The sequence below is a fragment of the Triticum urartu genome, unplaced genomic scaffold (assembly GCF_056163025.1).
Source record: "Triticum urartu cultivar PI428250 unplaced genomic scaffold, HENAU_Tu73 scaffold2, whole genome shotgun sequence".
Taxonomy (NCBI): Eukaryota; Viridiplantae; Streptophyta; class Magnoliopsida; order Poales; family Poaceae; genus Triticum; species Triticum urartu.
The window spans coordinates 7559459-7582217 of NW_028260368.1; the positions used below are offsets into that span (position 1 = coordinate 7559459).

Genomic DNA, 22759 nt, shown 5'->3' on the forward strand with positions numbered 1-22759 from the left:
AAAAAATCTCCGTTCCAAAACCGTACATGAGGTTTTCATCTCATACGGCTCCTCCCTTCTGTACATAATAGTACTAAGCGAAATAATCTATAGAATCAAAATAGAATTAGTCCCGTCTCATTATGAACCGAAAGGGGCTGGTATTTTTCCAAGAAATCTCTAGCCAACCTTCCCACAAGAGGTTTTTCTTAACACCAATGAATTCTATTAATGCTAGAGGAAAACGATAGCTCCAATAATTTCTTTGTTCTCAACGCCTCCTATTTAGAGGAATTAGCTACTTCAACGATCTTTGATGGTTATAGGGGTATCCAAAGTACAAACCTGATGGTTGTTTGTTATCCCAACCATTCTTCCCAGCCCTGATACCGATCAGGAAAGGGGTAATTTCTAACAAAGTTTTTCTCTTGTTGATTCCTATTTCTAGGTGTAGTGCTTTTCTCCCCTATGCTGCCTACGGATACTAATAGAGTAGGATTGGCCTGTAATCCATACCATACCATATCCTGTAGGTGTAACCTTTCGCTCAATACTCAAATCTACAATTGAAGTATCTGAAGCCGCATCAATCGAGGATACACGACGGAAGGAATTGTTAGTTCGCCTCACCTTCCCGAAGCGTGGGTTTGTTTGCTTTACAAATTTGGTTCTCTCTATGCCAACCCCCCTCTCTTTTTCGTAAGACTGAGGTATAGGTAGGGCTAAAAAAAAGCAAAAAAAAGAGTCAAATCGCACCATCTCTATAATAAGTAAATGCCTTTTTTTCTCCTGAGGTTGTCGGAATTATTCGCAATAAAATATTGGCTACAATTGAGGAGGTCTTATCAATGAAATTTCCATTTCCACGGGATCTAGGCATAATTCCCAACCCATTCTATATAGAATTGTTTTCATTCCTTCACAAAATAACATAAAAACAAACACATTCGATTCTTATAATTATAAATAGATTGATCCATATGCTCTACTCTAAATCCATATGCTTTAAATGGATAAGAGAGATATGGATTTTCCGCTCAGCTCAAATTGTATCCTTTTCCTTCTGCTTGGACACGAAGAGATATGAAATATTTGACTAAGACTGGATTTCATTCCACTTTCCTATTTCTGAACAACAACTTATGTTATCAACTATTTCGTGTTTTCAAAGTTATTAATTGTCTCATACCCTATTTTTGATTTCGATAGTATGGTGTAGCGTATCTTATGCAAACGGAATTCTAAGGTTTCTTTATTTTATTATGCAATAAGAAGAATTCTTCCATTTTCTTTTTCTTTAGTTGCGGGAAAACCCAAATTAAAACTTTTATTTTATAGCGAGCGCAATTTCTAGTAAAAAATCCTGTATCCTTCCACTTAGATCAAAAGGAATTTTTCCAATAGAACTATGGAACCCCCGAGTGGTTGCGGTTGTACCTGTACTGCAGGAATAAGAAAACTCGCTATTCACTCAGTTTATTTTCCATAATAAGTTATGTAGGAGAGATGGCCGAGCGGTTCAAGGCGTAGCATTGGAACTGCTATGTAGACTTTTGTTTACCGAGGGTTCGAATCCCTCTCTTTCCGTTTTTCTTAATTCATCAACGTTAAGGATCACAATGTATCAAATCAAATAACAATTTTTTCCAGCAATAATATAATATCTTATATTATCTTATTTTGATTTAATAGAAATTAGAAATTCTCTATAGCAAATTACTGTGGTATGTAAAATACACATAGAGGAAAAAAGAAAAAAGGATCCTAATCCTAGGGTTAATCAATTTTAGCTAGTTGATGGGAAAATACAAATTAATGGTAATGGTCTTAGGGCGATTTAGTTCGGGGAAAGGGGAAGGGGAAGAAAATTCTATGAACCTTTCCTTTTTTCGTTAAGTTCAAGTCTGACGAGAGTAATATTCTACAACTAACAACTCATTTATTTTGAGACCGACCCACTTCCTATCTAGGATTTTATTTACTAGTCCTTTATATTCCAACGTGTCAATCGCCAAATGCTTTGGCAATTTCCCCGGGTCCGATGAAGCAATATAATTTTGAACCAGACCTTTTGATCTTTGGTTATCTTTCGTAGTAATAATATCTCGGGGTTTGCAACGAAAACTTGGTATATTGACTATACGACCATTAACTAAAATATGTCTATGGTTGACTAATTGGCGGGCCCCAGGAATGGTTGAAGCCATACCCAATCGAAAAAGGATATTATCCAAACGCATTTCAAGTAATTGTAGTAAAACCTGGCCTGTTGACCTTTTTGCTTTTCCAGCGATATGTACATATCTAAGTAATTGTCGTTCTGTCAGACCATAATGAAAACGCAATTTCTGTTTTTCTTGAAGACGAATACGATATTGCTCCTTTTTCCCAGAATTGAATTTTTTTTTAAGATTACTTCCGGATTTAGGTGTTTTTCTAGTGAGTCCTGGTAAAGCTCCCAGACGGCGTATTTTTTTTAAACGAGGTCCTCGATAACGGGACATGAAGACTCCTTTTTTTATTTTATTGAAATTTCATTTTACACAATTAATTTCATTGTATTTACATTACAGAATACATCGAAATTAAAACTGAATTAAACTACAGGATAAACAGAGTAAAATCAACTAAAGTACCCCAAAAAATGGAATTTCATCAAAATCTTTTTTTTTTGTATATATATTATTTATTTTATTGTTTTGTATCTAGCAAAATTGTAAGGTAAAAAACATAAAAGATCCTGGATTCTCCATTTAATTCGGAAAAAAAGAGATTCTTGTTCGTAGAACATCGATAGAGAAAAAAAAGCCGACTATCGGATTTGAACCGATGACCCTCGCATTACAAATGCGATGCTCTAACCTCTGAGCTAAGTGGGCTTACATAACGGAAATAGTGTAACAAATAGAAATAGGTATAGTATAGGAAATCCGTAAAATCTCAGATATTAGTTATTAATCTTAGCTATTAACTAGTTCTAAATTTGAAGTTATACTTATAAAAATAAAAAAATACTAAAACTTCTTAAAGATAAAGTTAGCTTGATATGCTTAACTATAGGATATTAAAAAATAAAATTATAGAATTTATTGGTATTTTCATTCGATCATTATAGACTTTATTATTTGTTAATAATTTGAGGATTAATATTTCACTAAGGGGAACATAGAGTCAGAGTAAATAAAATTGCTAATTCTGATTAGAAAAAAAGAATAAATATCAAGCGTTATAGTATAATTTTGAATACTATAAAAAAGTAAGACGGGAGGTGGGGGAGATAAAAACTTTTGGATATATTGATTCGGATTGAATTGCAAATACATCAAGGATAGAATCAATTCAATTCTGAATTGCAATAAGCAAGCGAGGTCTCTCAAATAGAGTCGAACTGAACTGCTAGACTACGTTGAGTGATGAACTCAATGATTCAAAAAAAAAACTAAGAGATGGATGAAATTACACAAGGAATCCTGGTCTCAAAGAAGAGGGAAATGGGGATATGGCGAAATCGGTAGACGCTACGGACTTGATTGTATTGAGCCTTGGTATGGAAACCTGCTAAGTGGTAACTTCCAAATTCAGAGAAACCCTGGAATTAAAAAAGGGCAATCCTGAGCCAAATCCGTGTTTTGAGAAAACAAGGGGTTCTCGAACTAGAATACAAAGGAAAAGGATAGGTGCAGAGACTCAATGGAAGCTGTTCTAACGAATCGAGTTAATTACGTTGTGTTGTTAGTGGAATTCCTTCTAGTTCTAAATTAGAGAAAGAGGGGTTTTATACCTTATACATTTAATAAACACGTATAGATACTGACATAGCAAACGATTAATCACAGAACTCTTATTATATTCTAATTATAATATAGGTTCTTTATCTTTTTTAAAAATGAAATTAGAAATGATAATGATTATGAAATAAAAAACTCATATCATAATTTTTTTTTTTCATTATTGTGAATCCACTCCAATCGAATATTGAATAATCAAATTCTTCAATTAAAATTCAAAGTTTTCGAGATCTTTAAAAAAGTGGATTAATCGGACGAGGACAAAGAGAGAGTCCCATTCTACATGTCAATACTGACAACAATGAAATTTCTAGTAAAAGGAAAATCCGTCGACTTTATAAGTTGTGAGGGTTCAAGTCCCTCTATCCCCAAATCCTCTTTTATTCCCTAACTATACTATATTATTATTATTTATCCTCTTTTTTTTTTTCTTTTTATCAATGCACTTTTTTTTCTTTTTATCAATGCAATGGGTTTAAGATTCATTAGCTTTCTCATTCTACTCTTTCACAAAGGAATGCGAAGAGAACTCAATGGATCTTATCCTATTCATTGAATAGATTTCTTTTTTATTAGAGTATCGGCAAGAAATCTTGGTTATTCACTCTATTTTTAAGTTTTATTTAAGTAAACCATGCACAATGCATAGGACTACCCCCCCCATTTTCAAATTTAAAATTTGAAATACTTTAATTAATTTTTAGTCCTTTTAATTGACATAGATACAAATACTCTACTAGGATGATGCACAAGAAAAGGTCAGGATAGCTCAGTTGGTAGAGCAGAGGACTGAAAATCCTCGTGTCACCAGTTCAAATCTGGTTCCTGGCAGAGAAAAAAAAAAAAAAGATCCACCGAATAGGTATTGATCCAAATACCTCGAGATGGATTGTGATACATATTCATTAATAATATTTATTCATCTAAGTGGATAAATCTATAATATAAATATAGAGGCACTTCTTTTTCTTTTTAAAGAAGTTTTAAAATATATCTTTTCTTTATGATAAAGAAGGGGGTGAGATTCCCCTTTATTTTTTTGCGTTTCTTAATTTTGTATTCCGCTATTCCGACGAATATTTTTTTAGTCTTGCTTATCTTTATCTTATCTTATTTTCCTAGTTGTGCTAAGTAATGTGCGCGGTACAAAGTTCCTGGTAGAGAACTTCTTTGAGTCATCCTATTTTTCTGTTCATATGAAGGAAATTAATATGCGATTTTCAAAATAGGGGAATCCAAATGAAACCCTTTTTTTGCTCAGTCTATCTGGAATGCTTTTGTATAATTAGGAATTAATTATAAATAGGTATTCCGTTTCATCTAGGAAAAGAACCTAAAAATATTCCTTGACTTGAATAAAATCTGGAGTTGTGTTGTATAAGTGAGCATGAATTTCTTATCATTCAATGAGCATCTTGTATTTCATAAAAATTGGGGGTTATATAATCCTTACGTAAGGGCCAGCCTATCCAACTTTCAGGCATTAGGATACGTTTAAGGCGCGGATGATTATCATAAGAGATTCCCACCATATCATAAGATTCGCGTTCTTGAAAATCGGCACTTCTCCAAATCCAGAAGACAGACGGAATTCTAGGATTATCCTTTTGGGCAAAGACTTTTATGCAGACTTCTTCTGGATTATCTATACCATATTGTATTCTCGTAAGATGATACACGCTAGCTAAAGATCCACCGGGTGCTACATCATAAGCACATTGGGAGCGTAAATAATTGTAACCATATACATATAAAATGACAGCAATGGAATCCCAATCCCCTGCTTTTATTTGTAAAGTCTCTATTCCTCGGTGATCAAAGCCCAAAGATCTATGAACCACCTCATGTTTGACTAGCCAATTAGATAACCAACCCTGCTGCATTGTCTTCATCTCTCCCTCTTTGTATAAATATTTCACATTTCGGATGCAAGTTTGAAAGATTGCCCTGCTTTTTATTTTTCTACACAAAAGAGCCCCTCTCCTAATTCACTAATTTGTAGGAAGGTACTGAACTTTTGGATTTGAAAAAAGTTTCAGAAGATATATCTAATGTAGATGGTGATTGATAGAGCAATTCTTGCTCATAAGTTCCTGTATGAGTACTGCGCCTAACATAAAGCTTGTGACTGGTAGTAAAACATCTATTTTTATTTTGAGATAGAGTTTGATCCTCAACTATTTCTCGCGATATCTTCTTACGAAGTTTTGTTAGGGCATCTATAACTGCCTCCGGTTTAGGTGGGCAGCCCGGCAAGTAGACATCCACAGGAATTAACTTATCAACTCCCCGAACAGTACTATAGGAATCCGTACTGAACATTCCCCCTGTAATAGTACAGGCTCCCATAGCAATGACGTATTTTGGTTCAGGCATTTGCTCGTATAATCTCACTAAAGAGGGAGCCATTTTCATTGTTACCGTACCGGCTGTTAAAATTAGGTCTGCTTGCCTAGGACTTGATCTTGGTACCAATCCATAACGATCAAAGTCGAATCGTGAGCCTATTAATGAAGCAAATTCAATGAAACAACAACTGGTACCGTATAGAAGGGGCCATAAACTGGAGAGTCTTGACCAATTCGAAAGATCATTTGGTGTAGTTGAAATAACAGAATTGGAACTTGTTTGGTCAAGTAAGGGAAACTCAATCAAATTCATAACTGTCTCAATAGAATCTTTTCCTTCTTTTTTTTTGTCTAAATATTCAGTTAAGACCATTCCAAGGCTCCTTTTCGCCATGCATAAACTAAACCAACAACTAAGATAAGCACGAAAATCAAAGCTTCGATAAAAACGGATACACCCAATACGTCGAAACTCATTGCCCAAGGGTATAGAAAGACGGTTTCCACATCAAAAACAACAAAAACGAGCGCAAACATATAATAGCGTATTCGGAATTGTACCCAAGCCCCTCCCATGGGTTCTATACCCGATTCATAACTAGAAAGCTTCTCTGGTCCTTCACTAACCGGGGCTAAAAGTCCTGAAATCGAAAATGCCAAAATAGGAATAAGGCTTGCTATTATTAGAAATGTCCAAAAAATATCATATTCGTGAAGCAGAAACATAATGTACTCCCATTAATGTGGAATAGGCGGAACTTAAATTAGTCAATTCAATTCAGCATTGTCAATTTATCCAGAACTTCTCTCTTTTCCTCGGTGAAACAAGAATCTTTTTTGTTCAAACAAAAGCGCTTAGTTTAAGTTTAGCCTTTGTTTCCTCTGTGCTGCATCTTCTTTAAAGATTCATCCAATGGAATCCCAACTCCCTTTCTTTTGGATTTCCATTCTATTTAGATATGGTGTATGTAGATCTAATTCTTATATAAAGAAAACTTTCTCGTTTCACTTTGTCTCGCTTTCTCTAGAATCTCTAGAAAAAAGAATAGCTCTATCCTTTATTTAATATTTAATAATAAAATAATAAGAGACTATTAAATAAAAATGAGAATACTACTAAATTAGAACCTAATTAAGATAGTAGGACTAATCTATGCAGTATAATTAATGAGAAGTAATACTATAAAATAAAAATAAAGAACTCTATTTCAGAACTATGAGACAGAATATTCTGTTTTCTTATTTACTCTTTACTTTATTTTTTCTATTTAAAGTTGATCAATTTACATAATGTATCTATAAACAAAGTAATAAATATACTTAAAACAAAGTAGGAATTCGCAAAATGGATAAAATCATTGCAGTTATTATAGGGAAGTCTAGAGATATCCTATTTGAAGGAGGACGGGATTCAAATCAGGGAAAGGATCCTTTCTTCTATTGATTTGATAGAAATTCGTTTTTCTTTTCCTGTCTGTATGATTTTGATTTTCGATGAATGAGCCTTTGGTAATGCTTTTATCTCTATTCTATGTCGCAGGCGCCTATCCAGTCTATAAACAAATACTAATGAGAAAATGAAAACTATACTAAACTAAAGAAAACATAGGATAGAGATCCTAAAATCTAAAAAAGGGCATATTAGGGCTATACGGATTCGAACCGTAGACCTTCTCGGTAAAACAGATCAAACGGATTATTATCGAAATGATTTGAACTGTTTCAAAGACCCAACATGCATTTTTTTGCATTGGGCTCTTTCATAAACTGATTTAAAGATCAGTTAGTCCACCATAGTTTTTCTTTACGGAAAGATAATGAGATGGCTCCCTGTGCTCTGATTGATTTTTTGTATTATGATCTATCTAGGAGCAATACCAAAGTGTTTCAAAGGAGGATTACCTTGACTTAGGTCTGCCTCCGGTCTAAATTAAATCAACCTAAGTGAAATGGAGTCTCTATCGTTCCACTGCAAGAGTTAACTATGAGACTTCATACACCTTAAAGTTCATAGAACGAAAAGAAGTTTTTTGGAGGCCCTTATCCTCATTACGCCTAGCATTTAGTGGGCTGGATATTTACCTTATCAACTAGCAAATCCATAAGGGTTCTATTTGATTAGGCACCTGAATTGGCACCTGAATCGGACTGAACCGACTGTTTGTCAGGCTACTGTTCTCCTATTCTCTCGAATCTATGAAGTAAGACATTGATTTTGCAATAAGATCGATTATGTTCATTGCATAATAAGCTCCTTTGAAAAGCATTGGCGCACGTGTAAACGAGTTGCTCTACCGAACTGAGCTATAGCCCTTATCAGAGATATCTTAACATATAGATAATTTCTTGTCAAGATGAATATTTTCTAATGCCAGAGGATACCCCTTTGATCTGTATCTGTTTAGTATTTAGTTTAGTATTTAGTATATAACAGACCAATAACAGAGCGGTATTGCTTAGAAAAGGGATTCAATATATAATCGATCGAAGTAATGGGTCTTCCTTTGTGGTGATAAATTGCCTACTTAACTCAGTGGTTAGAGTATTGCTTTCATACGGCGGGAGTCATTGGTTCAAATCCAATAGTAGGTAAGTAGGTAGAAAAATTACTAGATAGCATTGGACTTACTTCGCTTCGCTATCTAATAACTTTTTCTACCCCTCTTCCCTTTTTCTTTGTATCAACTATAAACCACTGGATTGTCTTCAATTGGATGGGGGAATCCAATTGACAGCCTCGATTCGTATCCTAGCTCGTCTGAGAGCGAGCTTCGCTTCAACCAAATCTTTCGTACCCTCAGCTTTACTCAAGTTAGCTTCGGCTATTTCAAGTGCCTTTTGAGCTTCTTCCGGATCAATATCACTACCCAGTTCCGCATCATTTCCTAAAATGATGATCTCATTATTAACTATTCTCGCAAAACCGCTCCACAGAATCGCTGTTAACCATTGGTCGTTGAGGAGGCGTATTCTCAAAGGACCCATATCTACTGCTGTGTTAATGGGGGCGTGGTTTGGTAATACGCCAATTTGGCCACTATTAGTGGATAAAATGATTTCTTTCACTTCACAATCCCAAATAATTCGCTTAGGAGTCAGTACATAAAGATTTAATTTCATTTCTTCGATTTGTTCTCCTCTTCTAAGGTTATAGCTTTCGTGCTAGCTTCATCGATGTTACCCACCAAATAAAAAGCCTGTTCAGGTAGGCCGTCTAATTCTCCGGAAAGGATTAGTTGAAATCCCCTAATAGTTTCCGCAAGAGCAACATACTTTCCTGGAGAACCAGTAAAAACTTCTGCCACAAAGAACGGTTGTGATAAGAAACGCTCAATTTTTCTTGCTCTTGCTACAGTTAAACGATCCTCTTCCGATAATTCATCCAAGCCAAGAATTGCGATAATGTCCTGAAGTTCTTTGTAACGTTGTAAAGTTTCCTTAACTCTTTGCGCAGTTTCATAATGTTCGTTGCCAACGATCCGAGGCTGTAACATAGTCGAGGTTGAATCTAAAGGATCTACTGCTGGATAAATACCCTTGGAAGCTAATCCTCTGGAAAGTACGGTAGTAGCATCCAAATGTGCAAATGTTGTGGCAGGGGCAGGGTCGGTCAAATCGTCTGCAGGTACATAAACTGCTTGAATCGAAGTTATAGATCCCTTTTTAGTAGAAGCAATTCTTTCTTGCAAAGAACCCATTTCTGTACTAAGAGTAGGTTGATAACCCACTGCGGAGGGCATTCTCCCTAATAAAGCGGATACCTCTGATCCTGCTTGAACAAAACGAAAGATATTATCGATAAATAAAAGCACGTCTTGCTTATTAACATCTCGGAAATATTCCGCCATAGTTAGGGCAGTTAAACCAACTCTCATACGAGCTCCCGGTGGTTCATTCATTTGGCCATAGACTAGAGCTACCTTTGATTCCTCAATATTTTTTTCATTAATTACTCCGGATTCCTTCATTTCCATATAAAGATCATTTCCTTCACGAGTCCGTTCCCCTACTCCACCGAATACGGATACGCCCCCATGAGCTTTAGCAATGTTATTGATTAATTCCATGATCAGTACTGTTTTACCTACTCCAGCCCCCCCAAATAGTCCTATTTTTCCTCCACGTCGATAAGGAGCTAAAAGATCGACGACCTTAATACCTGTTTCAAAGATGGATAATTTCGTATCTAACTCGATAAAGGCAGGCGCAGATCTATGAATAGGGAACGTTGCACTACTATCTACAGGACCCAAATTGTCAACAGGCTCCCCAAGAACGTTGAAAATTCGTCCGAGAGTAGCTCCACCGACCGGAACACTGAGAGGAGCTCCCGTGTCAATCACTTCCATTCCTCTCATCAACCCGTCCGTAGCACTCATAGCTACAGCTCTAACTCGATTATTTCCTAATAATTGTTGTACCTCACAAGTCACATTAATTTGCTTATCGGCAGTGTCTCTACTCTGGACTACCAAAGCGTTATAAATATAAGGTAACTTGCCTGGGGGAAAAGTGACATCCAGCACGGGTCCAATAATTTGATCGATACGACCTGTACTTTTTTCTTCAATTGTGGAAACCCCGGGAGGAGAAGTAGTAGGATTGGTTCTCATAATTATCACATAATTAAAAAAAAGGAATTTGTCGAAATTTTTCTTTTTTTATTGTTGAATAATGCCAAATCAAATCAAAAAAAATCCAAAAGTAAAAAGGAAATGAATTAGTTAATTCAATAAGAGAGAAAAGGGGACCAGGACTTGATTTCGTTGCCCAAGCGAATCCCATTCAATCGTTTACTCATGGAATGAGTCCATTGGAAAGTTCAATCAATCTTTTTTTTCATATACATTTTGCCTTTTGTGGAGGATCTGTGCCTACTCTACTTTCCTATCTAGGACTTCGATATACAAAATATATACTACTGTGAAGCATAGATTGCTGTCAACAAAGAATTTTATTAGTATTTAGTTAGGTATTTGCATTCAAAATAAGAAAAGAGAACTATTAAGAACTTGTAAAATAAGGATTAGGAATTAATTTGGGTTGCGCTATATCTATCAAAGAGTATACAATAATTATGGATTTGGTAAATCAAATCCATGGTTTAATAACGAACCGTGTTAACTTACCATAACAACAACTCAATTCCTATCGAATTCCTATATTGGAATTCCTATAGGATAGAACATACACAGGGTGTACGCATTATATATGAATGAAACATATTCATTAACCTAAGCATGCCCTCAATTTTCTTTAATGAGTTGATATTATATTAATTGAATATCCTTTTTGTTTTACGAGATTTTTGCTAAAGTTTCATTTACGCCTAATTAACATCGAGTAGACCCTGTTATTGTGAGAATTCTTAATTCAAGAGTTATAGGGAGGGACTTATGTCACCACAAACAGAAACTAAAGCAGGTGTTGGATTTCAAGCTGGTGTTAAAGATTATAAATTGACTTACTACACCCCAGAGTATGAAACTAAGGATACTGATATCTTGGCAGCATTCCGAGTAAGTCCTCAGCCTGGGGTTCCGCCCGAAGAAGCAGGGGCTGCAGTAGCTGCCGAATCTTCTACTGGTACATGGACAACTGTTTGGACTGATGGACTTACCAGTCTTGATCGTTACAAAGGACGATGCTATCACATCGAGCCTGTTGCTGGGGAAGACAACCAATGGATCTGTTATGTAGCTTATCCATTAGACCTATTTGAAGAGGGTTCCGTTACTAACATGTTTACTTCCATTGTAGGTAACGTATTTGGTTTCAAAGCCCTACGTGCTCTACGTTTGGAGGATCTACGAATTCCCCCTACTTATTCAAAAACTTTCCAAGGCCCGCCTCATGGTATCCAAGTTGAAAGAGATAAGTTGAACAAGTACGGTCGTCCTTTATTGGGATGTACTATTAAACCAAAATTGGGATTATCCGCAAAAAATTATGGTAGAGCGTGTTATGAGTGTCTACGTGGTGGACTTGATTTTACCAAAGATGATGAAAACGTAAACTCACAACCATTTATGCGCTGGAGAGACCGTTTTGTCTTTTGTGCCGAAGCTATTTATAAATCACAGGCCGAAACCGGTGAAATCAAGGGGCATTACTTGAATGCGACTGCGGGTACATGTGAAGAAATGATTAAGAGAGCTGTATTTGCAAGAGAATTAGGGGTTCCTATTGTAATGCATGACTACTTAACTGGGGGATTCACCGCAAATACTACTTTGGCTCATTATTGCCGCGACAATGGCCTACTTCTTCACATTCACCGTGCAATGCATGCAGTTATTGATAGACAGAAAAATCATGGTATGCATTTCCGTGTATTAGCTAAAGCATTGCGTATGTCTGGGGGAGATCATATCCACTCCGGTACAGTAGTAGGTAAGTTAGAAGGGGAACGCGAAATGACTTTAGGTTTTGTTGATTTATTGCGCGATGATTTTATTGAAAAAGATCGTGCTCGCGGTATCTTTTTCACTCAGGACTGGGTATCCATGCCAGGTGTTATACCGGTAGCTTCAGGTGGTATTCATGTTTGGCATATGCCAGCTCTGACCGAAATCTTTGGGGACGATTCTGTATTACAATTTGGTGGAGGAACTTTAGGACATCCTTGGGGAAATGCACCTGGTGCAGCAGCTAATCGAGTGGCTTTAGAAGCCTGTGTACAAGCTCGTAACGAAGGGCGCGATCTTGCTCGCGAAGGTAATGAAATTATCCGAGCAGCTTGCAAATGGAGTCCTGAACTAGCCGCAGCTTGTGAAGTATGGAAGGCGATCAAATTCGAGTTCGAGCCGGTAGATACTATTGATTAACTAGATAAAACTAAAGATAAAGAAGGTATAAATAAAAAAGAAACGAAATAAAAAGAGAAAAAAATCAGTTATGAAATGCAGTAATTCTTCTTTATTCTTCTAATTGATTGCAATTAAACTCGGCTCAATCTTTTTTAGAAAAAAAAGATTGAGCCGAATAAAAATAGATCATGATATGATCATGAGACTTGACAAATTGAGATTCGTCTATTCTATATATCTAGAATATATATATTAAGGTATAATACAATAAAGAAATACAAATAAAATAATAAAATAATAAAATATAGTATTATCATATGATAATGATAATGGAATCAAATACGCAGTATTTACAGAAAAAAGTCTTCGTTTATTGGGAAAGAATCAATATACTTTTAATGTCGAATCGGGATTCACTAAGACAGAAATAAAGCATTGGGTCGAACTCTTCTTTGGTGTTAAGGTGGTAGCTGTGAATAGCCATCGACTACCTGGAAAAGGTAGAAGAATAGGACCTATTCTGGGCCATACAATGCATTACAGACGTATGATCATTACCCTTCAACCGGGTTATTCTATTCCACTTCTAGATAGAGAAAAAAACTAAAGGAGAATGAATGAAAAAAGACATAGTTTGGAAGTTAGACCTTTTTATAGGACTCTCTTTCAATTTCAAAAAAGAGGACGTTTGAAACTTTTAACAGGCGTAATCGTGAGTCAACAAGTGACTCGAACTGTGTGTAAAAAAAGAAGCATTTTTTTTTTTTCAAAATGCTAGAACTAGATAAGGAAGTTTTCTATAACCTTGAGAAAAAGGATAAAAAGGTAGTTTTTTTTTAGTTTATGACTCCGATCAAGAGCGAGAAATCCTTGATTTGGGATTGGACATAGAACCTGGACCCATCGTAGAGACGTTTAGTTCAAAAGAAAGGATCGTATCCTGATGGTAAGAATTATACTTTCGTGGAAATACAGCGCTATAGACTTCAATGCGGTAGAGTAGACGTTTTGTTTCTAATTTTTCTGGACCAAACCTCCGCTCCGACCCAACGATACAATGAATTTTTTCTGTTCATATTCATAAATAAAAAAGATTCGGAATCGCAATGCTACTATATGCGTCCAGAGGAGTATTTGGAATAATATTCTTCTATAATCCATTATTGCGGGGGGTCTTACTAACAGGGCTTCGCTGCACGGGACAGGTCTTCGTCGAAAAGCTAACTCCACCCGGCATTTTCATACCCTTTCTTTGGGTGGTATATCGCCTTTTAAAGTCTAAGAGGGTAGTAGGGGATCTATAGTAGGTAAGATAATTTGCCCTTTGATTTTGATTGAATATACTATTTTTCCGCCTTTACCACGCATTATTGTATGCGCTTCTAGAGAAGTATGTATGCAGGAAGTAAATTCTAACCGCTTTCTTTTGAATCCAATTTCAAATTAGATTAGAAAGATAGAAAGGCCATGAGGATGGGAAAATCAAAATAAAATCTTTTTAATTAGTTCTCCTTTTTTGGAATTTTCTTATTATCCTTTCATTTTTTTTACAGAATATTTTTCAAACTAAAAATAAAAAATACAATACAATAGTCAATATTCCTTATAATAGATATACTTAATTATATCATAAGAATCTTAAGATATTTTTCGACTAGATAGAAATAGTAAATTTGAATTGAGACACCTATTCCATGACGGATTTAAACTTACCTTCTATTTTCGTGCCTTTAGTAGGCTTAGTATTTCCGGCAATTGCAATGACTTCTTTATTTCTTTATGTGCAAAAAAATAAGATTGTCTAGTATTTTTTAGTGTAAGTAATATAATATGGTAGGGTATGTGGCTTTTTCTACACACACTTTCTACACACAAATGAAAAACGGTTATGGATGCGGATATAGGCTACGAGCATAAATGCATGAATATGCAGAGCCAGGTATAGCGAGTTTTATTTTATTTATTTTAATTGAATCAACGAATATTTTTTGAATAGAAAGTCAATGTATCTAACCTATTATTTCACAGGAGTACTAGTTGCTGAAGGCGATTTCAGAATCAAAAAAAGTAAAGTCAAAATTATTTAGCTTATTCTCTCAATTTCAATCGACCGCTGCTGGATTTAGTATATCTAATATGAATTGGCGATCAGAACACATATGGGTAGAACTTCTAAAAGGTTCTCGAAAAAGGGGTAATTTTTTCTGGGCCTGTATTCTTTTTCTAGGTTCACTAGGATTCTTATCGGTTGGGATTTCCAGTTATCTTGGTAAGAATATTATATCTATACTTCCATCTCAAGAAATTCTTTTTTTTCCGCAGGGGGTCGTGATGTCTTTCTACGGAATCGCAGGCCTATTCATTAGCTCCTACTTGTGGTGTACTATTTTGTGGAATGTAGGTAGTGGTTATGACCGATTCGATAGAAAAGAGGGAATAGTGTGCATTTTTCGTTGGGGATTCCCTGGAATAAAACGTCGCGTCTTCCTTCGATTCCTTATGCGGGATATCCAATCAATTAGAATTCAGGTTAAAGAGGGTCTTTATCCTCGTCGTATTCTTTATATGGAAATCCGGGGCCAGGGGATCATTCCCTTGACTCGTACTGATGATAAATTTTTTACTCCACGAGAAATTGAACAAAAAGCTGCCGAATTGGCCTATTTCTTGCGCGTACCAATTGAAGTATTTTGAGGTATCTTTTTTGAACTGAGTTGAATGAAGAAAAGAAGAATTGGAAGAAGAAAAGTTTTCTCAACACAGGGAGGAAGTCCCTTCTAAATTGGATTTGTTATTGTAAGGGGATTTTTAAGTATTTATCTAAAGGAAGGAACAAACGAGGATAAGAGAAATTTGCTTTTAATTTTTTTTTATCCAAGTTAGATATATCGCATACTATTCTTCCTTTTTCATCCGAAAGGGCTTTTTTTTTATTCTATTTCACTATTTCATTCCATCTAGATCTAAGAAAGAACCCAATGCACTGAAATTCCACTAATAACTAATATACAAAAAAGAAGAATAGATACAGGGTATCAAACCTATAGAGTTTTTGCTTCAAAGAAATAGAAATATCATGAAATAGAAATATCATCATATAGAGTCAGGGAATGGAATAGAGTCAGCGAATGAAGCATATTCATTAACAACTCCATTTACAGATCAAAAATGAAAAAAAAGAAAGCATTGCCTTCTTTACTATATCTTGTATTTATCGTACTTTTGCCTTGGGGGGTCTCTTCCTCATTTAACAAATGTCTGGAACTTTGGATTAAGAATTGGTGGAATACCAGGCAATCCGAAACTCTCTTAACTGATATTCAAGAGAAAAGGATTCTAGAAAGATTCATAGAATTAGAAGAACTTTCTCTCTTGGACGAGATGATAAAAGGGAAACTAAAGACACATGTACAAAAACCTCCTACAGGAATACACAAGGAAATAATACAATGGGTCAAAATAAATAATGAGGATCATCTCCATACCATTTTGCATTTCTCGACAAATATAATCTGTTTGGCTATTCTAAGTGGTTCTTTTTTTCTGGGTAAAGAGGAACTTGTCATTTTGAATTCTTGGGTTCAGGAATTCTTCTATAATTTAAATGACTCAATAAAAGCTTTTTTTATTCTTTTAGTTACTGATTTTTTTGTTGGATTTCACTCCACCCGTGGTTGGGAACTAGTAATTCGTTGGGTCTACAACGATTTTGGATGGGCTCCTAACGAGCTTATTTTCACTATTTTTGTTTGTAGTTTTCCAGTAATTCTAGATACATGTTTGAAATTTTGGGTCTTTTTTTGTTTAAATCGTCTATCTCCTTCGCTTGTAGTCATTTATCATTCAATTAGTGAAGCATAAATTCATTTGATCTCCCGATATTAATATTAATCAAATTAGCAAGCATCTTTTTTTAGAAAGAAAGCCCTTTTCCATTTTAGCAAAATTCTTTCTATTTATACCTACTTTAAGGTATTCATCATTGCAGTACAACTGTTGCAGTAGAATGACAACAGATTCGTGTATAGGGAACTAGATTAGCTTAGCTACCTATCTAATTTATTGTAGAAATTCTGGGATCTGCGATTGGACATGGAAAATAGAAATACTTTTTCTTGGGTAAAGGAACAGATAACTCGATCGATTTCTGTATCGATCATGATATACGTAATAACTCGGACATCTATTTCAAATGCATATCCCATTTTTGCGCAGCAGGGTTATGAAAACCCACGAGAAGCAACTGGACGAATTGTATGTGCCAATTGCCATTTAGCTAGCAAGCCCGTCGATATTGAAGTTCCCCAAGCTGTGCTTCCCGATACTGTATTTGAAGCAGTTCTTCGAATTCCTTATGATATGCAATTGAAACAAGTTCTTGCTAATGGAAAAAAGGGAGGGTTGAATGTAGGTGCTGTTCTTATTTTGCCCGAGGGATTCGAATTAGCGCCGCCCGATCGTATTTCCCCTGAGTTAAAAGAAAAGATAGGAAATCTTGCTTTTCAGAGTTATCGTCCCGATAAAAAAAACATTCTTGTGATAGGCCCTGTTCCCGGTAAGAAATATAGTGAAATTGTCTTTCCCATTCTTTCCCCTGATCCTGCTACGAAGAAAGATGCTCATTTCTTAAAATATCCCATATATGTAGGGGGAAACCGAGGAAGAGGACAGATCTATCCTGATGGTAGCAAGAGTAACAATACAGTCTATAATGCTACGTCAACAGGTATAGTAAGAAAAATACTACGTAAAGAAAAGGGGGGGTATGAAATATCCATAGTTGATGCATCAGATGGACGCCAAGTGATTGATATTATACCTCCCGGACCAGAACTTCTTGTTTCAGAGGGGGAATCCATCAAGCTTGATCAACCATTAACAAGCAATCCTAATGTGGGAGGTTTTGGTCAGGGGGACGCAGAAATCGTGCTTCAGGATCCATTACGTGTCCAAGGCCTTTTGTTCTTCTTCGCATCCGTTATTTTGGCACAAGTTTTTTTGGTTCTCAAAAAGAAACAGTTTGAAAAGGTTCAATTGTACGAAATGAATTTCTAGGTCCCGGGATTTCTTACCATCAAGTTGGTAAAAAGCCTCGATTTATTGGCAATTGCTAGAATTATCTATGATCTATTTTGGAAATCCTTTTTTTGTTTAGACTGCTTTTTGTTTATGAGATGTCTGGAATTCCTTATTTATATCCCATGCAAAAGAAGAGAATCCAAGGCAAAGGCGAGAACAATCAAATTAAAATTTCTTCTTTTTCGGAGGGATTGCAGGTCTTCTTAATCGTCTATTCGGCACAAGAAAAAGCCTTTTTCTTGTGCCGATTCTTCTTGTATCAAAATAAGAATCCTTTTTCTTCCTAATTCGTCAAAGATTACTATTTCTTCTTTATTCGGGTCTGTCTCTTGGACCTCTTTTTCTTTTGCTTAGGTTTAGCCGAGGTAGTGGACAAACAGAGGGGAAGAAAATATGGCGGGGGAAAAATTTCTTGTGATTGTGAGCAAATTGCTTGGCTTGTTTAATTAAGTTCAACTTCAAATTTACAGAAATTTTGCAAAAAAAAAGTAAACTCTTCCATTGAAGGTTTTTTTATTTTTAGGCTAGTTGAATAGTTTTGATTAAGGTTTTATTAGTTTATTACTCGAAACTAAATCAAGGATTTTCAGGATACTTCCTTCGTGGAATAAGATATTGGATCCTCGAGTGATCTCTTTTTCTTGTTGCTTCATAAGAGTGAATCGAATAGATTCAATTCGCGTTATAAGAGTAAAATAAAAATTCCGCGGGTCCTTTCCGCTCTAATCAGATAAAGGGGGGTAAGGACCCGCTAAGCTCCTACTTTTTCATGTTTACAATCTGGTCCCTCCGATTACTATAGAGATGAACCCAATCCAGAATATGAACCATAAAAGAAAACACCTACTAAACCAATCACAGCAATACCAGCTACAGTACCTATCAGCCAAAGAGGAATTCTTCCAGTAGTATCGGCCATTTCCCCTACTTTCCTCCACATTTTATCAATTGGTCATGCTAGAGACAAAAACAGTCATGGGTAGTTATAAGGATGGTATCCTTCCAAATGGGATAAGAGAATTCTTATTAGTCTCTTTCTTTCTCTCAATTGAAGAAGTAATTGGAAAATAAAACAGCAAGTACAAAAATGAGTAATAAACCCCAGTATAGACTGGTACGATTCAATTCAACATTTTGTTCATTCGGGTTTGATTGTGTCATAGTTCTATAGTTGGAATTTGTTTTATCGTTGGATGAACTGCATTGCTGATATTGATCCCAAGAAAAAAACAGTAGGTACAGCTAGTCCGTGAATAGCCAGCCATCGCACTGTAAAAATAGGATAGGTTCGATCTATGGTCATTGAGGGCCTCCTAAAAGGATCTACTAAATTCATCGAGTTGTTCTAAAGAATCAAAACGGTCGGTTATTAACGGAATTCCTTGTCGGCTTTCCGTGAAATACTCGTTTGGCCTAGGACTTCCAAACACGTCATAAGCTAAACCCGTACTGACAAATAACCAACCCGCAATGAATAGGGAAGGTATAGTAATGCTATGAATAACCCAGTATCGAATACTGGTAATAATATCAGCAAAAGAACGTTCTCCCGTGCTTCCAGACATGCTGAACTCCCAAAATTTTTGTACATTCAAAAAAGGAATTGATTCCGTAAAAGATGGGATCGACCAGTAAATAGAAAATTACTGATATTTCATCCTTGTGAGATTGTCAATTTTGTACCAAAGGTGTATTTTGAGTATACCGAATTAGTATAGCTATCCTTCCTATGGCACAGCAATCTGGTTTTGCCTGGTTCCGAAACATAATTACTTTTTTATTTTTTTTTTGTCTATAGGTAAGCTATATGTTATTCAAGGCATCAATAGAAAACCCCATTTTTGTAGGTTCTACTTACTTTTCATTGGCTTCGGAATAATAGAGTAATTCGGAATAGCAGCCAAAATCTTGGGAAAATCTAAGTTAATGATCAATAGGTTTGGATAAATAATTTAGGAAGGATATTCTCATACTGACACAATACAAGGACAAGTATATGTGAAATCTATCCTTTCATAATTCGTAATTCATCCTTGTATTGTTTGTTGGATTAGGTCTAACTTTCTTGACCAAACTGCGAGCGCGGAACTTTACGAGATGAAATAGGGAAAGACAGAAGATAGAATAGAACTTAAAAGGATAATTGAAGTGACTCGTCTTCGAATCTACTTTGGTTGGAGTTCGAAAAAGGAATAAAAATAAAGTAAATTCAAGGAAGAGCTTTCTTTTTTTTTTTTTTTTAACAGCCCCTTGGCAGGTCGTGGAATGCTTTTGTTCTCCTCTTATTCCATATGGAATACAATCAGTTAAAATAAGAAGGAATAGGGGAATATTCGATCGTTCACTCCAAAAAGAGGGTCCTATTGAAAAAGAAATTATCCAAAATAGAAAGAAGTTTTTTTTTTCAAATTCAATTGTTTATTTATCTCTTATTCAAAAATTTCCCTGAAAATTGAATTTCTTTTTTTCATTCAATGGGGTTAGATGATCTAGTTCTTAATATTATTACTTTACTCAATTGACAAATTCCACAACAAATCTCTTGATTCGGAATTAGGGACTCATGTATCATCTGATGAATCCACTTTCTTTTACACTTCTGTATCTTACTCTATCTTGTTTTTTAGTATTATCTAAAATAACTGATGAATTATGAATTTTCCATAACTTAGGTAAATGCTTTACCAACATATGTAGTGTAGTAAAAAAAAATAAATGGAATTTAACTCTTTCATGCTTACTTTAACTAGTTATTTTGGTTTTCTACTGGCTGCTTTAACTATAACCCCAGCTCTATTTATTGGCTTGAACAAGATACGCCTTATTTGAATTGACTGAATAATTATAATTCAGAAAAGAAAAATCTTTCTTTGGGATTCCTGGCATTCTACGACTCTTTTCCAGACTAATTAGGAATTCTTTTCTTGGTCATTGAGATTCGTGGATAATTTAGAGTACTATTTAGGGATAGATCGTACCTCTTTTTTTATCCCCTCGAACAAATCGAAATGATTGAAGTTTTTCTATTTGGAATCGTCTTAGGCCTAATTCCTATTACTTTAGCGGGATTATTCGTGACTGCGTATTTGCAATACAGGCGTGGGGATCAGTTGGATCTTTGATTGAGTCATTTTTTTTTTTTGATTGACCTCCTCCAGACCAGAGAGGAGGTCAAATTGAAATTGGAGTTACAATTCAATTTTGTTAAGTTATTTTACTCTGCTTCGACATAAAATAGATGGAATCACGCTCTGTAGGATTTGAACCTACGACATCGGGTTTTGGAGACCCGCGTTCTACCGAACTGAACTAAGAGCGCTTTCATTCATTCAAAAAGAAAATCTTTTTCTATTCCTAATGTATCTCACGTACGTATAGTCTCCACAAATTCAAGTTATACCCACTTTACTTTAATTGATCTCGTCGCTACTGCCTATAAAGAAGAAAGAAGTAATAGGTAGGGATGACAGGATTTGAACCTGTGACATTTTGTACCCAAAACAAACGCGCTACCAAGCTGCGCTACATCCCTTTTCCAAATTAAATTGTTGTACAATGCCATTGTACACAATTCCTGTCTTCTTTTCCACATCATAATTTTCTTCTTCTTTCTTTCTCTATCTATATATAGAACCCTCGTGTCATTTCTTCTTTTTGGTCTCATATAATTAAGGAATTATATACATATAAAATCCAATATAATTTCGCCTATAAAAGAAGGATTACTTTTCCTTGGTAATATATAGGAAGAAGGGGTCATCTTTTTCTTTTTTAGGGATAGGAAAATTTCGTCGATATGGTTCATTTTATATATAGCATAACAATCTTGGGCAAGAGTTTATGATCATATATGTATTCCAACAAGGAAGGAGGATTTTCAATGCGGGATATAAAAACATATCTCTCTGTAGCACCCGTGCTAAGTACTCTATGGTTTGGTGCTTTAGCAGGTTTATTGATAGAAATTAATCGTTTATTCCCAGATGCTTTGTCATTCCCTTTTTTTTAATTCTAGTTATTGCTATGGGAGGGATAGATTTCTTCGTGATATGACAAAATTTGATCCATTTCAATCTTTTTTTAGTATCGGAAGGAAAAAGAAAGAAAAGATGGATTGGGTTGAACCTCAGAGTCATTAAAAATTTGGTAAACCCCATTTTTGAAAATAGAAATTCAATTTAAAGGGGTACCCAAGCTAAATAAGGCCTCAGAAATCAGAGCATAGAAAAGGCGGGGCTGGCTAATTAAATGAAAGGATTTCGAACCAAAATCTTTGCTAATTCGACAAGGATTGTATTCTTTAATTATTTCTCTATTTTTTATTACTTAATTAAAGAATAAAAAAAAATTATTCTAATGAATTTTATTCTTCTTCTTCGGATTCAAAATAGAAGAATAAAAGAATAAGTAGAAGAATTAAGTTAAGTCAATCCAAAAAGAAAAGGAGGTTCATGGCCAAGGGAAAAGATGTTAGAATCAGAGTTATTTTGGAATGCATCAGTTGTGTTCGAAAAGGTGCCAATGAGGAATCGACGGGGATTTCTAGATATAGTACTCAAAAGAATCGCCACAATACACCCGGACAATTAGAATTCAAAAAATTTTGTCGTTATTGTCGCAAGCATACGACTCATCACGAAATAAAGAAATAGGAACATCGTGTGTTTGATCTTTCCAAACAACAGAAAGAGTAAGAACTTCATATTTAATATATAAAGAAAACATAGTATAGAATACAAAATACAAATCAACTCAT

General features: G+C 35.3%; 5 non-coding genes across 5 annotated transcripts; 2 read left to right on the forward strand and 3 right to left on the reverse strand.

The window, feature by feature from the left end:
* The first annotated feature begins 1479 nt into the window (after positions 1-1479).
* On the forward strand, positions 1480-1566 carry TRNAS-GGA (transfer RNA serine (anticodon GGA)). The gene has a single exon. It is a non-coding gene; the product is annotated as a tRNA-Ser (tRNA).
* Positions 1567-2785: 1219 nt separating this feature from the next.
* Positions 2786-2858, reverse strand: TRNAT-UGU (transfer RNA threonine (anticodon UGU)). The gene has a single exon. It is a non-coding gene; the product is annotated as a tRNA-Thr (tRNA).
* A 1667-nt stretch (positions 2859-4525) lies between these two features.
* Positions 4526-4598, forward strand: TRNAF-GAA (transfer RNA phenylalanine (anticodon GAA)). The gene has a single exon. It is a non-coding gene; the product is annotated as a tRNA-Phe (tRNA).
* A 16650-nt stretch (positions 4599-21248) lies between these two features.
* Positions 21249-21322, reverse strand: TRNAW-CCA (transfer RNA tryptophan (anticodon CCA)). The gene has a single exon. It is a non-coding gene; the product is annotated as a tRNA-Trp (tRNA).
* Positions 21323-21461: 139 nt separating this feature from the next.
* On the reverse strand, positions 21462-21535 carry TRNAP-UGG (transfer RNA proline (anticodon UGG)). The gene has a single exon. It is a non-coding gene; the product is annotated as a tRNA-Pro (tRNA).
* Positions 21536-22759: the final 1224 nt, after the last annotated feature.